General features: G+C 35.7%; 1 long non-coding RNA gene across 1 annotated transcript; it reads right to left on the bottom strand.

Moving 5' to 3' along the window:
* Window positions 1–1,609: 1,609 nt before the first annotated feature.
* Window positions 1,610–6,686, bottom strand: LOC111503003 (uncharacterized). The gene is made up of 2 exons (XR_002721819.2): window positions 5,894–6,686; window positions 1,610–2,017 (listed from the first exon to the last, which is right to left on the bottom strand). It is a non-coding gene; the product is annotated as an uncharacterized lncRNA (long non-coding RNA).
* Window positions 6,687–14,736: the final 8,050 nt, after the last annotated feature.

The raw sequence follows: 14,736 nt of genomic DNA, 5'->3' as shown, positions 1-14,736 counted from the left end.
CAATTTTTGTGGAGTTTGTGAATGTGTTTCCATCACCAAATGAGGATTCACATTGCTCCAGTAACGACAATTATGTCTATTCACTTTACCATTCGACATGAAACAGCTTTCGTCTGAAAAACATGTATTGTATACTGATACGGGTTATTGGTCAATTTCTTACTGAACATCTCACAAAACTGAAGTCGACGATCGGGATCATCTTCGTTTAATTCCTGAACTAGCCTTATTTTGAAAGGATGGAATTTATAGACTTTCAATATCCGAAAAACATTAGTAGCTGATACCCCAGACGCTCCAGCAATTTGTCTGATAGATTGTCGATTATCCATTTGTACCTACATGTCCTAAAACTGCAACTTCAACCCCGTCATTTTTGACAGGACGGGATACTTCATGTTTTCTGTTGTAAACAGAACCTGAAATTCCAAACTTATCCATTAACTGTTTAACGTTTTGATGGCTCACGTATTAAAAATTCTTGCAGCAGCTTTAGCACATTCATTATTTCGATAAAAGGTTGCAACAATTTCTATTCTTCTTTCAGTAGAATAAACCATGTTGGAACACAGTGAACAAGGATGACTGAATAATAATTCGTGATGAACTGAGAGTGGCCAACTATTTGCTTTTTGTTCTGCGACAACTAGATTTAACAAAAAGTACCAGTTGAGAAAAAACTAAGAGTGTCGTCCATTTCAACACAGTTACTACTAATCAAATAAATTCTACAAATCTGAAAGATCTGCGACAGAGAATAGTTCAGGAATGCCGATTTCTGACTCGGGACATCTTCAATAAAATGTAAAGATCAGTTTCGAAACTAGACTATATTACTGTATGGAACTAGACTGAGGTCATTTTGAACACTTTATCCGTTGATTGTGTTGTCATTGATTTTACTTTTGTTGATTTCCTCAATAGAATTTTCTGTTCTTTCTTAAGTAAAACGTTCAACATTTAACTTCTCAAAAACGAATGAACCAATGTCGAAAAAAATTACAGTATTACAGTAGTAATAGAGAGACAAAAGACGTGACAAGTTATGTATAACTCGACCCCCTATGTTATTGAAAAAAATAAAGGGGGTAGTTGCTGACCGCAGCGGGTGAAGTTTCGGGTATGATTTCCATATCAGAATTAGTCCCCATAGAAATAAAAATTGACGTGTTCTTAAAAATTTTCAATTAAACATCCTTTTCTGACTTACAGTTCTTGTTGGAACGCCCTATATAACAATTGTAGACCAGTTTCTGTACTATTACTACAGATGAAGCTACGGTGTCAGCGAAACCCGTGTAGAATAAAAATTTCGTTCGTGAAAATTGCTTGATTATTATCATGGATATTGTGTCAGCTCAACGCAAAGCTCACAAAACCGCATTCAATTATATTTTCTTATGAAAATTAAGCAGTAAAAAATATTTTTCTCAATACGACTTACAAGTTGAGCTTGATAGAGGTGTCTATCAATTTGTCTTGGAAATTTTATTGAGAGGAGAGGTGGATTAATGCGAAATTGAAACAACCAAAAACATACATTTCAGTAAAATGGCTTCCACCACCAGTGACCACTATGCATGGCTGGGGTAACTCTAGATGCAACAACTTTGCAAGCAACAGAACTATATTGGCATGAAGTAAAAATAATTAGCAGAAAAGTACACGAGCTTGTTCCCTAGTTAAATGGATAAACGGTAGTGAAACCCACGTAAAAGCACGGGTATTGGAGTCACAGATGAAAAAATTCATGGGTTGATTAGTTTCATGACTTCTGTAGTCCGTTCCTCTGATTATTCCTGTACACGTTTTTCCATTTTCATCTGAGTAGTTTACTTCGCAATTCATTAACGTTCTCAAATTTCCAATGATATTTGTTCCGGGTATTTCGGTTTCTTCTTTGAAATGAAAGACATAAACTCTGTAGCCGTCCAATATGCAAGTTGCTCTTCCCAGTATCACACAAGGATAAAATACTCCATCCAGCAAGGCGAGGATCAGGTTAGTAGTGATTTCTCTGAAATTGAAAGTTTCTATTAATTACCCATACATGAAAAAAATCGGTTTCAATCCCTTCAGTTGAAAAAAATAGTATAACTTTCACTTAAATGATTCCTAGATTACACTGATAAAATCTACATTCATCATTAATAGAAATCTGAAATAAAAATTTGAACGAACAGATGAAATTCCGGAAACTAAGATCATGAACTAAAAGGTTCTTTGAATATCAATAGATAGAGATGGCCGTCTAGAGATGATTCAAGTTTGAAGACGCTGCGTTGTTTAGTATTTGTTTGGCCGACATCAATAGCGAACATTTTCGGCGAACCAATATAAAAGCTGAACTACATTCTACTCTGGGTGAGTCTGCTACTTCTTTTACAAATTAAAATATTGGGTAGCAGATTTCAAACTGTGAGAAATGCCAAGACGAGCGTCGCAGTGGTCGAAAAAGAAAATCCACGGAGCGGTACTGAATGATTTTGGACTGAAAGTGCGCGAGCTAGCAGACTTGGTAGGCATTTCAAAAAGTGCGGTACATCGTATTTTATCTGAAAATTTGGACATGAGAAAGCTGTGTGTGAGATGGGTGCCGCGTTTGCTCACACTCAAGCAAGAACAGTGTCGTGATGATGTTTCAATCGAGTGTTTAGCGAAGTTTTACAGTAACAAAGGAGAATTCTTGCGTCGTTTTATAATCATGGATGAAACGTGGGTTTATCACTATACACTCGAGACAAAACATCAATAAAAAAAGTGTATTCAAAAGGGACAACTGGCTCCAAAGAAGGCGAAGACAGTTTCATTTACAGACAAAGTCATGGCATCGGTTTTTTTAAATGCGCGTGAGATAATTTTCATCGACTATCATAAAAAAGGTGAAACTGTCAACAGCGAGTATCATGCGAACTTATTACAATGTTTAAGTGAAGAAATCAAGTAAAAATTGCTGCATTTGACTAAGAGAAAATTGTTGTTTCATCAAGACGATGCACCAGCTCACAAATCCATTATCGCAATGAACAAAATTGACAAATTAAAGTTTGAATCGCTAACTCATACACCCTTTACGCCAGATTTAGTCCCTCGGATTATTTTCTGTGCCTAAACTTGAAAAAGTAGTTCAATGATCAAATATTTTCCAACGATAGAAAAATGATGTCGGCAGGTAATGGCTACTTTGAGGAGCAAGACATTTCTCATTACAAAAACGGTATCGAACTCATTAAACGTCGTTGGGAAAAGTGTATAGAGCTACATTTTCAGAATTTGTCTGTTTTTTTTGTTGGGCCTGGTACTTTTGGGATCACCCTCGTATTTGCTGAAAAAGGCAATCAAGTGAACTAACGACCATAAAACTACTGAGGCACTGAAAGTAAATAGAACATCAATGTATGTCAATTGTAGCCGATTGACGTGTTTTCTCTTATTCCACTTTGTCTGTTGAAGTATCTTCTGATTGAACAGTATTTAGTGGCCTTGTGATGATTCTGAACCAACTCCTACTCTGTTGAAGGAGTTTCCAGGTTCTTTCTCAGGCGATCTCTTTACAATAGTTTTAAGATGATCGACAGTTCACTACACTGAGTACATATACAAAACATATGCATCAATTTTAATATATAAAATAATGCTTCTTGTGGTTCAAGTAAACTATACCTAAACATGTTAATAAAAACAATCAAAATACACGTCCAAGTATGTGGGTGGGATTATTTCAGGTGCTATAAAAGCTTTAATGAAAATTGACAATATGTTGCAAAATTAGCATTCATTCAGTAAAAATAATAGTGACCCTGCATGGTCCGCGACTATGAGAGAGCAGGAATTGGAGTATTTCGCTTTAGATCAACTGCCCGAGAAGCTGGTAAACTCGACACTGCACTAGGTGATAACAACTCTATTACCAAATTGGAACTCGTCCAGCAAGAGGCGCATATACAAGCCGCAGTGATCACCTCACTTCTGCGGAAACACAAGGATAAGCCAATGCATAGGGTCTCCTTCAATAACATTGAAGGGCCTGCCGCGAGGCGCTCAAGACCCTAATGCACTTGCTGTCAGCATATCCAGCATATGCAGTCTCAACCTATATCCATCGGTCCTGAAAGTGCTTGAATACTATATACGGCACTGTTACGGTATCGTTAAGACACAAGTGTTGCCCTACGCTCCGAATGGATATTGAATCCGTTGTGACTATTGACTATTTATTCCCCATCCTCAGGCTCATACAAGCTAATCAGTCTGATGTAGTCCTTCTCGACAACCAGAGCAAGACGATATTCGTAGAGGAGTTTTCAGCTCCTGGTGAAACGAATATAGTCCAAAAAGAGGAGGAAAGGCGGATGAAATATCAAGTTTTTGTTTTCGAATTCCGCAGACTCCATCTAGACCACTCTGTCAAGATGGTTCTTCTGACTATCTTTGGTGAAATGATGCCCTCTCTACTACCAAATCTCAGAATCATGCCAGCAGAAATCTCAACCGGGCGAATGCAGATGACTGTCATTCTTGACTCACTGTGATTACTCAGGGCACATGATTCTCGGACCCAATGATCACTTACGCCACGATGTGGAAAGTGTTCGTTTGTAGATAATGCTGGCGCGTTCTCCCGAATGTATCGAGGCTTCGGTGGATAGGGCCTGACCAGCACAAACTTAGGTTTGGAAAAATAATAATATAATTTCGGTAGATCATATCTAGGAGGCTTTACCAGATTAGCTATGTGGGTCTTACGCTGATGAATGTGGCAGTGAATCAAAAGTTAGGTACCATATTTTTTTGAGAATTTTTAGGAAGGTAGAGGGAATGATCCTATTAGAAAGTGTTAGGTACTATTCAGAATATTCAGAAAAGAGGATAGGAAAGGGAATAATAGTTTATTCAGTGAGTAGTACCTATGACATTGAAATTGCTTCAAAGGAAACAATTGTTTTTTTAGGGAAGGATCGATCCTGTTACCTAACCAACCTTTCTTCAGAAAAATTATGGGATCACTAAACTAGTTAACTGAGTAAATTTATAATTGAAAAGAAGCACATCCGTCATTGACTGCGAGACGATTACGGTGGAATATAGTTAGTAGCCAAACTAATGAAGCGCAAGAGGGTGACTTATTTTTTTATTTATATCTTGGAAACTCCGACTTCAAAACTAGAAGTTTTTTTTCGAAATTTCGATCTAGAAGACAAAATTTTGAGACAATTCTTGAAATTACTACTTCAAACTCGGGATTTCGACTTTTAAATCGAAATATGGACTTGACATTTCTTCGAGATGGCTTCCTTTCGCCAATTCATGAATGAAAAGTCCTAAATATAAATCATGAAATTATAAAACAACAATGAAAATCAATCGGCGCTGCGGGGCGACTTTATTGATTCCAGTGAGGCATTTGCTTTTTCAGCTGCAGGAAAACTCGGAAAAACCTGCAGCACCACATCATCTGAAGATTTTGATCTGGACGGTGAACTGACAGGAATGGCCTACCTTGTCTTGCATCGTTCGAAATAGAATCATTAACATTGTTGGTTGATCACAATAACAAATGAAATGTTTGTCAAAATTTTGAAATCGAATTCGAAATTTGGAGTTGAAATTTTGACTTTCAAAGGCAAAATTTCCAAAAAACGAATCTCTGATGTCACTGAAAAGATCTATGGCAAAACGAAACAAACAAACCAATGGAGATAGGCGATATTATAAATATCACAAGCCTTAACTAACTTGACGAGTATAAAAATTCAATTTTCTTCGAAAAAAGTTAATTCAACGTAGGTTGTCAAATCATATTTGTACCAGGTTCCATTGAACAACTATAGATTTGTAGTTATTGATGAGTGTAATTACCAAATCAAAATAAATACCACTTTCAATCACTTACGATATATTACTAGGAATCTTCTCAGCTTCTTGGTCGCGAAGGTCACATCCACTTTGAAAATTTCCCATTTTTTCAACGACAACGGTTGCACTACAGTTTTGGAATTTCTGAATATTTTATACGGTATAAATGAAATTTGATTTTCGTTGTAAAGTTACATGAATTGTTATTATCAAATTCATGAAATGGTAATGAAATGAAAATTTTGATGAAGATATTTTGAAATTTTGACGTTATGCTGACTGAAAGTTAATCCTAGTATGACAAGTGTGACGTTTTCAACAATTAATGAAAATTCTAAACTTGTGAAACGAAAATGTACAATGAAAATTTTATTAAAAATGTAACGAGTCCCTGAAGTGCCTTCTAAAGCTAGAAATTGATCCCGGAAAGAATACTTGAGCAGCTGAAATTGGATTTTCAATCAAAACGAATGCACTTTTGTTCCGTAGACTTGTACGCTAGGGGAGACCGGGACAAGATGAAGTTCGGGGCAGCACGGGAAGTAAGCTTGTGTGCGTGAATAGTAATCGTGTTCGGAGCGGCGACAGCGCCATTTGCACGAACTTCACTCTCCGCTAGTGTGTCCAAGCAGAGCGAACAGGTTAGAACTCGTTTTTTGCGTTGCAGAGAGAAAAAAGTGACATTGCAAGTGTTTTTACGCGATATTTGATTCGAAAACTGATGTACAGACATGTAAGTACCTGTGTTAATGTATTATTTCAATCCCGAGCTTATTATAGTAGTTCAAAACATTAAATTCAAACCAGATTTTTTCGTCGATAAAGTTTGAGGTTAGAATTGCGTCATTTTTTTTACCTACGTGTGGATCGGGGCAAGATGATCGGGGCATAATGGGTACTATCCCGTTTTGCCCCGCCCTTGTGATTAAAATAACATTTTCTATGTACTGATAATCAAGTGACTGTAAAAGGTAAAAAACAAATAAAGAAACCTGGTAAAAAGACTGCAAAGAAGATTAAAAAGACAACTGACAAGGAAAACCTGCAGAAAAAGCGTCAAACCAAAAGGTGCAAAAAAGAAACTGAATCGGAATATAGTTCATCCCAAGAAGAGGATGATGACTATGCTTGCATCTATTGTGGGTACTTATACTCAGATTCAACAGAATGTTGGGTCATCTGCGGCGTGTGCCACGGTTGGGCGCATAATTCATGTGCCGGAGTAGATGAGGAAGATAAAGAGGCACACATTTGTGAACGCTGTCTACCCGATTAAAAAGCGTACTCGTTTTGCCCTACAGCGTTTCCCATCTTAGCCCAGTTATGGGGCAAAACGGGAAATTTGCCGAGTTTATTTTTTCATTATTTGCCAAAAAAAGTTCTGTGATTTTGCATGCTACAACGTTTAATTATAAGAGAGAAATGTATAATGGTTACCTCTTTTGTTAAAGAATGTTATTAAAGAGTTTAATTTTCCTTGTATAACGAGTTTTGTCTTAGCTATCTCATCTTGCCCCAGTCTCCCCTACCTGTGCAATTTTTTTTGCACAGGTAAGATGAATTTTCATTTTTTTTTTCACCAATTTTTATTCTGTTTCCTCCAAAATAGTCCCTCTAAGATAAAATACACTTGTGCCAGCATTTTTCCAATCCTCAAAGTAGTTCTGATATGAAATTATTGGTATGTCCTTGAACTCTCTCAGTTTTTATCTCTCGGTTTTTATCTCCTCAATCGTCGCAAAATGCTGTCGTCCTTTCATGGGTCTCTACTGTCTTGGGAACAGAAAAAAGTTTCAGACGCCAAATCTGGTGAATATCATCTTCAATAATTGAATCCAAGGGCGTCGCCAGCTTTGACTAAGGGGGGGCAATGGGGTAGTATTATGGAGGATAAAAAATATGAACGCCTGGTACAGTCGAAAGCATGAAGCGTTACATTTTTGAAGTCTTTGCCTTGATGACGATTGTAATAAGAAAGGTTCTGATATCAATGTATAAAACTTCACAAGGCCTCGACAGCACAATTTAGGACATCAACAACTGTAAGATTTGTTAGATTAAGCCTATCGTGCCACAATTGCTGCCAAAGTTCGATTTCATTCTTTATGTTCGGTAAATCATAAAACTAGGCAATAGATTCACAACTTTGTTTCAGATTTTCAGTTGTCATCTTTTGCATCTACACCGGGTGTAACTTAGATAATGCGAACGATGGCGTGTTTTCTTCAGCAAAACGTACTTCAAGGGAGGTGATAATTGAATCCAAGTATGGTATTACTAAATACCTCTTCCAGTATTCTGAAGGGCTTTCTGCTGGATGATTGCTTCTATGGCGCTGTTTCCCCGTAATAGGCATTGATGTAATGTCCTCCTCCTGTCCGACTTTCTCCGCAACAGCAGTAGCTTCCTTTATAATTTCGTCTGTCACTTTTTCCGGATTTTCAAGGTGGTTTTCAAACCACCTGTAGGTGTTTCTTACACTTACACTTACAGATGATATTGTCCACAAAACCAATTAAAATTGTATGTTCGTAACAATAACTTCTACTTTGGGTATGCCTCATACAATTTCCTATTTCCTACCTACATATTTTTACACTGTTTAATGGCAAATCTGATATAGTCGTGATGATAATGGCGTCGATTTCAAAAACGGATGTCAAAATCTTAATGTTATTCTGAATATTTCAATACTTTCTACAATATACATTAAACCTTGTGAATTCAATTAATCTCTTTGGTCGCTTTGTTGCTAGCTACATTAGATCTCTAGAGGGGGCAACTGCCCCCCTTGTCCCCCGTTTTCGACGCCCATGAATAAATCAATTATATGAATTATATGAATTATATGAATTGAAAATCACTGCCTGACCAGTACTTAATCAATATCATTTCAAACGTTAAATTTATTAATTGTTTCAACTTTCTCATCGTATAATCAAGATCCTTATTGAATATCATACGTGTACTCATACGTGTTTGCAATCGATGTAGGTAATACTCATCTTATATTTCGGGATCAAATATTATTTTTATACTTGCTGTTCTGTTCTATAATACATGAAAAAATGTATCTCTTGTTTTCGGATCAAACAAAATACGTACAATTGAACAACTGCAAAGAATGTCCAGGCAACAAGTGAGAGAGAGTACTTGACAGTAATATCAAAGATGGATTTGAGTCATTTGAGTCGGTTGAGTCCGAGAAACACCTTTCCAAAAATATCGTAGAAGGAATTCGTTTCACCATCATATTTCACCCTAACTCAATTCTTGTAGTTTGAGAATAATAATCAAATATTACAGATATTCTGCTCTCAGAGGAGTGCCTGCGCGAAAGTAACGATTCACATTGTATTCGAATCGCTGAAGATTGAATCCATTTGAAAAAACGTTCTCAGAAAGTTCATTCCACATAAACGCAATTCTCTAAATGAAAGTGTTTTCAAACAGTGGAGTTTGAGGTGTATTGAGTTAAACATCAAAACGATGAGCAGTCACAATCTGTCACGTATTTCTGATATGACATGACATTATTATATCCGGTTCGGAGACATCTTTCTCGAAAAAACCAATGCCTGCGTTTTTGTGGAATTGAATTGAACCTGGTTACTTCCACCTCAATTCGAAATCACTTCTAGATCCTGAATATTACTAGAGTTCTTTCCCAACACCAAATCGTTATTTTTAACACCTCGACACGTATTTCGATCACCAAGTGATCATCTTCAAGAGGAAGATTAAACTGGTTAGTGTACAATGTAGGCTAATACAAGCAGATATTTGGTTTCTGAAGAGCTGTAAAAGATATTCAGTTTTTCCAAATTTTGTTAACGTAAATATTCCTATTAAGTCTTCAGTTGCTGATAAAGTCCAAAAATTCGCCAAAGAAAAATGGCTTGATTTAGAAATCGATCATCTGTACACTAACCAGTTTAATCTTCCCCTTGAAGATGATCACTTGGTGATCGAAACACGTGTCGAGGTGTTAAAAATAACGATTTGGTGGTGGAAAAAAAACTCCAGTAATATTCATTACTACATCAAAGGTTCCAAACAGTGCATCATAAGTACTTCTGGATCCTCATTATTATAAGCAACATCCTGCTGCCGGTGAAGATGTGCATCCGCAGCTGATGTCCTGGAATCCAAATGGAATGACGAGACAAGTGAACTGTCGTCAGCAAAGCAATATATTGTAAGCTTCGCTTTTTCCAATAAGTGGTACAGTAAAAAGAAGATTGGAGACAAAATGGATCCCTGGGGAACACCAGCATTGATGGTAAGAGTTTTCGAGATATATCCATCGACAGTCTCTTCCCGAAAACGTTCTTTCAGGAAGCTGGAGAGCCATACACAAAAATGATCCAACAATCCATAGCATCGAAGTTTGGTCAGCATACCCCACACGGTCGAAGACCTTATACATATCAAGCGCAACAGCTCTTGACTCTCCATGTTTCTTGATTACGTTATTCCAGATATGGGTGACATACCATAGAAGGTCACCTGTAGATCTTTGTTTCCGAAAGCCATATTGATGATCGCTCAAGATGTTGAAGCCTTCCAAATATTTGAGGATGTGATGGTTTATGGCTCCATCCATGATTTTTGATATCAAAGCGATTGGTCTATAGTTATTAGGAAGATTTTTCTTGCCCTTTTTGGGAATAGGCTGAACGCAAGCAATGTTCCAACAAGAAGAATAAACCCCAGACAAGTTGAAAAGTCTACACCTGCGCCTTGTTGATATTGGGCTGTTTCAAAAGACGTTGTCTAAATGTAATTTCTGGCATTGTGGATTCTAGTCTGGGAATAGTGGGGTGGTTCCTTTCCCAATATGTTCTCTACAATTATAAGGAACCGTTCGCCTCAAACTTGTTAAATAATCAAAAACCATAAACTATTCTATTAATTTTGGCCAATGACAACTCTCGAAATAGTGGAAGAGACAGTGTCCATACACAAGTGACATGTAACATATGGCCAACGCCTGTTATATTTCTGTTTCCGAAAGGAAATTTCTCTTTATGAATGAATCGATTGGCAACCTCATATACACGGTAGTATTGTGGGTTCCGACATATCAGGCTACGGATTTACAAAATCAGACCTCTTTACACCGCATTTTTTCAACTTGCGAAAAAACGGTTTTCGAGTTAAAAGAAACGACTTGTGTTCTCATTAAAATCTTAAGTAATAATAGTAATAGCAATTATTACTTCTCGATGCTTTTATGAGATTTTAACCTTCCGCAATCTGAAAGATAAGCAAATTTCTGATTCCATCTATTCTATATCTATACTTATCTATACTTACATTATGAATGTATGTTTGTGACTCTTTCACGCCTAAACGATTGAACGAATTTAAATGAAACTTTATATAAATACAGCTGTTCATGAAAAGTGTCGTTTCAAGTATTTAATATAGATAAACTTTGTCTTTAACACTAAGTAATATGGACCAATCGTTTGAAAGTTATCCCGATAAGATTAACTTGACTCAACGCAGTAAGCCCATACGCGTCGCGTCTACTGTAAGACGATGGAGGACTATACGCGGGGGTGGAGGGGCGGTCTAAGCAATGAAGCACTATCGCCGAGAACGCGACCCGAACGCAGGCAGACGCGTGAGGGTAGACGTCGTTGACGGTTGTGTTAGTTTTGCGAAATTCCTTCAAAGGTAACATAATTCGATTCTTGAAGCTATTCGTTACTCAGTGCAGTTGGCATATTTATTTTTTAATTACTGTATTTTTGAAGTAAAACTATAAATTACTAGTTGTTGCCCGCGGCTTCGCCCGCGTAAAATTTGGTTTGCCACAATAAGTTTCGTGACAGACCATTTTGAAGAAATAGTTACAATATTGTTTTATCAACCCAAAACTTTAGGTTTTCAACTTCAAAACTGACGAAATTCAATACAATCTTTGAACCCCTAATTTTCCCTCTTTGGGGGTGGAAATTTCTGATTCGCTTCCTAGATGCTTACTTACACTATACAAAGAACCTACCTGCATAATTCAAGATTCTATGTTCAGTAGCTTCGGCTGTACGTGCCCTTTAGAGCACATGTTGATATTTATTTATTCATTTATTTATTTATTTATTTATTTATTTATTTATTTATTTATTTATTTATTTATTTATTTATTTATTTATTTATTTATTTATTTATTTATTTATTTATTTATTTATTTATTTATTTATTTATTTATTTATTCATTTATTTATTTATTTATTTATTTATTTATTTTCAAACAGGTAAAAACCTCATTACATGAAAATAATTATTCTTATAAAAATGTCAATACAGTCTAAATCATAAATAGAATTCTAATATTTATACGTGAATACAGTTACATTGTATCTACGAGTAGTTATTTATTTATTTTCAAACAGGTAAAAACCTCATTACATAAAAATAATTTGAATTGAAGGGGTTATATTTTTAGGAGTGATTAATTTTTTGGGAAAGAAAGTTTTTTGGCTTTCTACTACTCCATCTGATACAAAAAAAAGGGATGAGAGTATCTTCCAAAGAAAGGAAGGAAGTAATCAATTTGATGGAGTAGTAGAAAGCCAAAAACTTTCTTTCCCAAAAAATGAAAATAATTATTCTTATAAAAATGTCAATACAGTCTAAATCATAAATAGAATTCTAATATTTATACGTGAATAAAGTTACATTGTATCTACGAGTAGTTACTACATAAAGCCGAATGGAAGGAAGAAACATAGTTATTCTAAACTTGAAAAGTATTTTTTACACCACTATAAACTTGTTTGGGAGGGAGAACAAAGTTGATATCTGACGTTAACAGGAAGTTGTTTGTTATTTTGATCATTGTAATGATAGGTGAACAGTTATTTGTTGAGACATATGGTACATCAAAGAATTGAATGAGTCTTGTTGTTCTTTTGGGAATTCTCTCTTTCAGTAAAGATTTGAGATTGGGACAGTTATAATTTTTTTTATATATTTTATAACACATTAACACTATAGTTGCCTGTCTTCTATTTTCTAAACTGGGTATTTTAAATTCATTTCGTAGTGCTACTGTTCTAATTGTATTATAATCCGGGTATACTTTATATTTCTTGTAATATAAAAATCTCAGAAATCTGTTTTGAATTTTTTCTAATCTATTTTATGAACAATATAGGAAGGATGCCATATTACAGCCCCATATTCAAGTTTAGGTCTGACCAAACTATTAAAAAGTGTAGTAATCACTTTTATATCATTGAAATGTGCACTTTGTCTCATTACAAATCCCATAATTCTTAGTGCCTGAGATGCTATGTAATCCAAATGGGGTTTTTACGAGAGTGTGGAGTTATAGTATATACCTAAATCTTTGACTGTCTCTACCCTGGATAATTCAATACCATTCATTAAGTAATTGTATAGTGTCTTATTTAGTTTTCGGGTAAAAGACAGGACAGAACATTTGGATATATTGAACGGAAGATCATTTTTCACACTCCATCGATAAACACTATTGATGTCCTCTTGTAGTTTGACACAATCTTGTAAGTTTTCGATCTGTCTATAAAATTTAAGGTCATCTGCGAATAAGAGACACTCAAGAGTACTTTATATTTTGAGTTAGATCATTAATGAATACAAGAAAAAGTAATGGACCCAAGTTTGATCCTTGAGGAACTCCAGAGTTTGCACGAAATTTCCCTGTACAATTACAGGGAATTGACTCTGAAGTGTCGATTATTCAAATGCGATGCCAGCAATTTGAGTGCTTAGGTATCAGCGCCATTTCTATGTAACTTTTCCAGTATCACATCATGATTAACTTTATCGAATGCTTTTTGAAAATCTGTATAAATAACATCAACCTGTTTATTGTTATCTAGATGGTTGAGGACATGATGAGTGAATGTTAGTAGATTTGTTGACGTCGACTTTTTTGGTACAAATCCATGCTGTTCATCACAAATGTTTTCGCCAAAACCCCTTAACACTTTTATATAGATGATCTGTTCAAATAGTTTCGCAATAGCACACAGCACTCCTATTGGCCTATAGTTTTCAATATTAGAAACCCTGCCAGACTTATGAATAGGTGTCACTAATGCTTCCTTCCATAAGTCTGGAAACGTATTTGATTTTATTGATGAATTATAGATATAAAGAAGAGGTTGCTTTAGCCATACTCCACATCCTTTAATAATATATGGTGATATTTTATCACTTCCTGCAGATATTTTCGGCTTAAGTTTCTTTAAAGCTTCAAAGTAATCGCTGTCGGTTACTTCATCGATTGTGAGACGGGTTTCAACATCACCTGCAAAGTTGATGCTGTAAGTCGCCTGGTCATTACTGTAGACAGATTGAAAATATTTGCCAAAAGAATCTGCAGACTCATTTTCTTTCACACGGAAGCCCTGTAGCTTGAGTATGAGGGAAGAGTTATTAGTTTTTTTGTTGCTTTTCGTATATGACCAGGGAATATACGAGGTACTCGAGGTACTAATTCATTGAGAACGTCATATATTTTACTATAGAAAAATTTTGCCGCGTCATTAACATTTTCTATTTCAAACAATGCGGTCCAGTCAATATCTCTGATTTTATACGAAAGCTGTAAGAAATCACACCTTTGAAAATTATATACAGTTTCTGTTCCAAAGAAGGTATTCTCCCTATTACTATTACTATTAGGTGTTTTTTTTCAAAATAACCTTCATCTCCTATATCTCCCTATACATTCAACGCTTCAAGACTTGCTGAATGTGCTCTAACAAAACTTGACAACCTGTCACCTAAAAGAATCTCCTGATTACTCGTACATCTTGTCAGGTCGAAATCCACGTAGCACGTAGCTCCAGCTCTTCTTCTTTCTGTAATCTTTGAAGA

Source organism: Leptinotarsa decemlineata, unplaced genomic scaffold (assembly GCF_025532065.1).
Source record: "Leptinotarsa decemlineata unplaced genomic scaffold, Ldec_3_MD MMD2_tig00004307_RagTag_RagTag, whole genome shotgun sequence".
NCBI lineage: Eukaryota > Metazoa > Arthropoda > Insecta > Coleoptera > Chrysomelidae > Leptinotarsa > Leptinotarsa decemlineata.
This window is presented reverse-complemented; position numbering and strand designations above follow the sequence as displayed.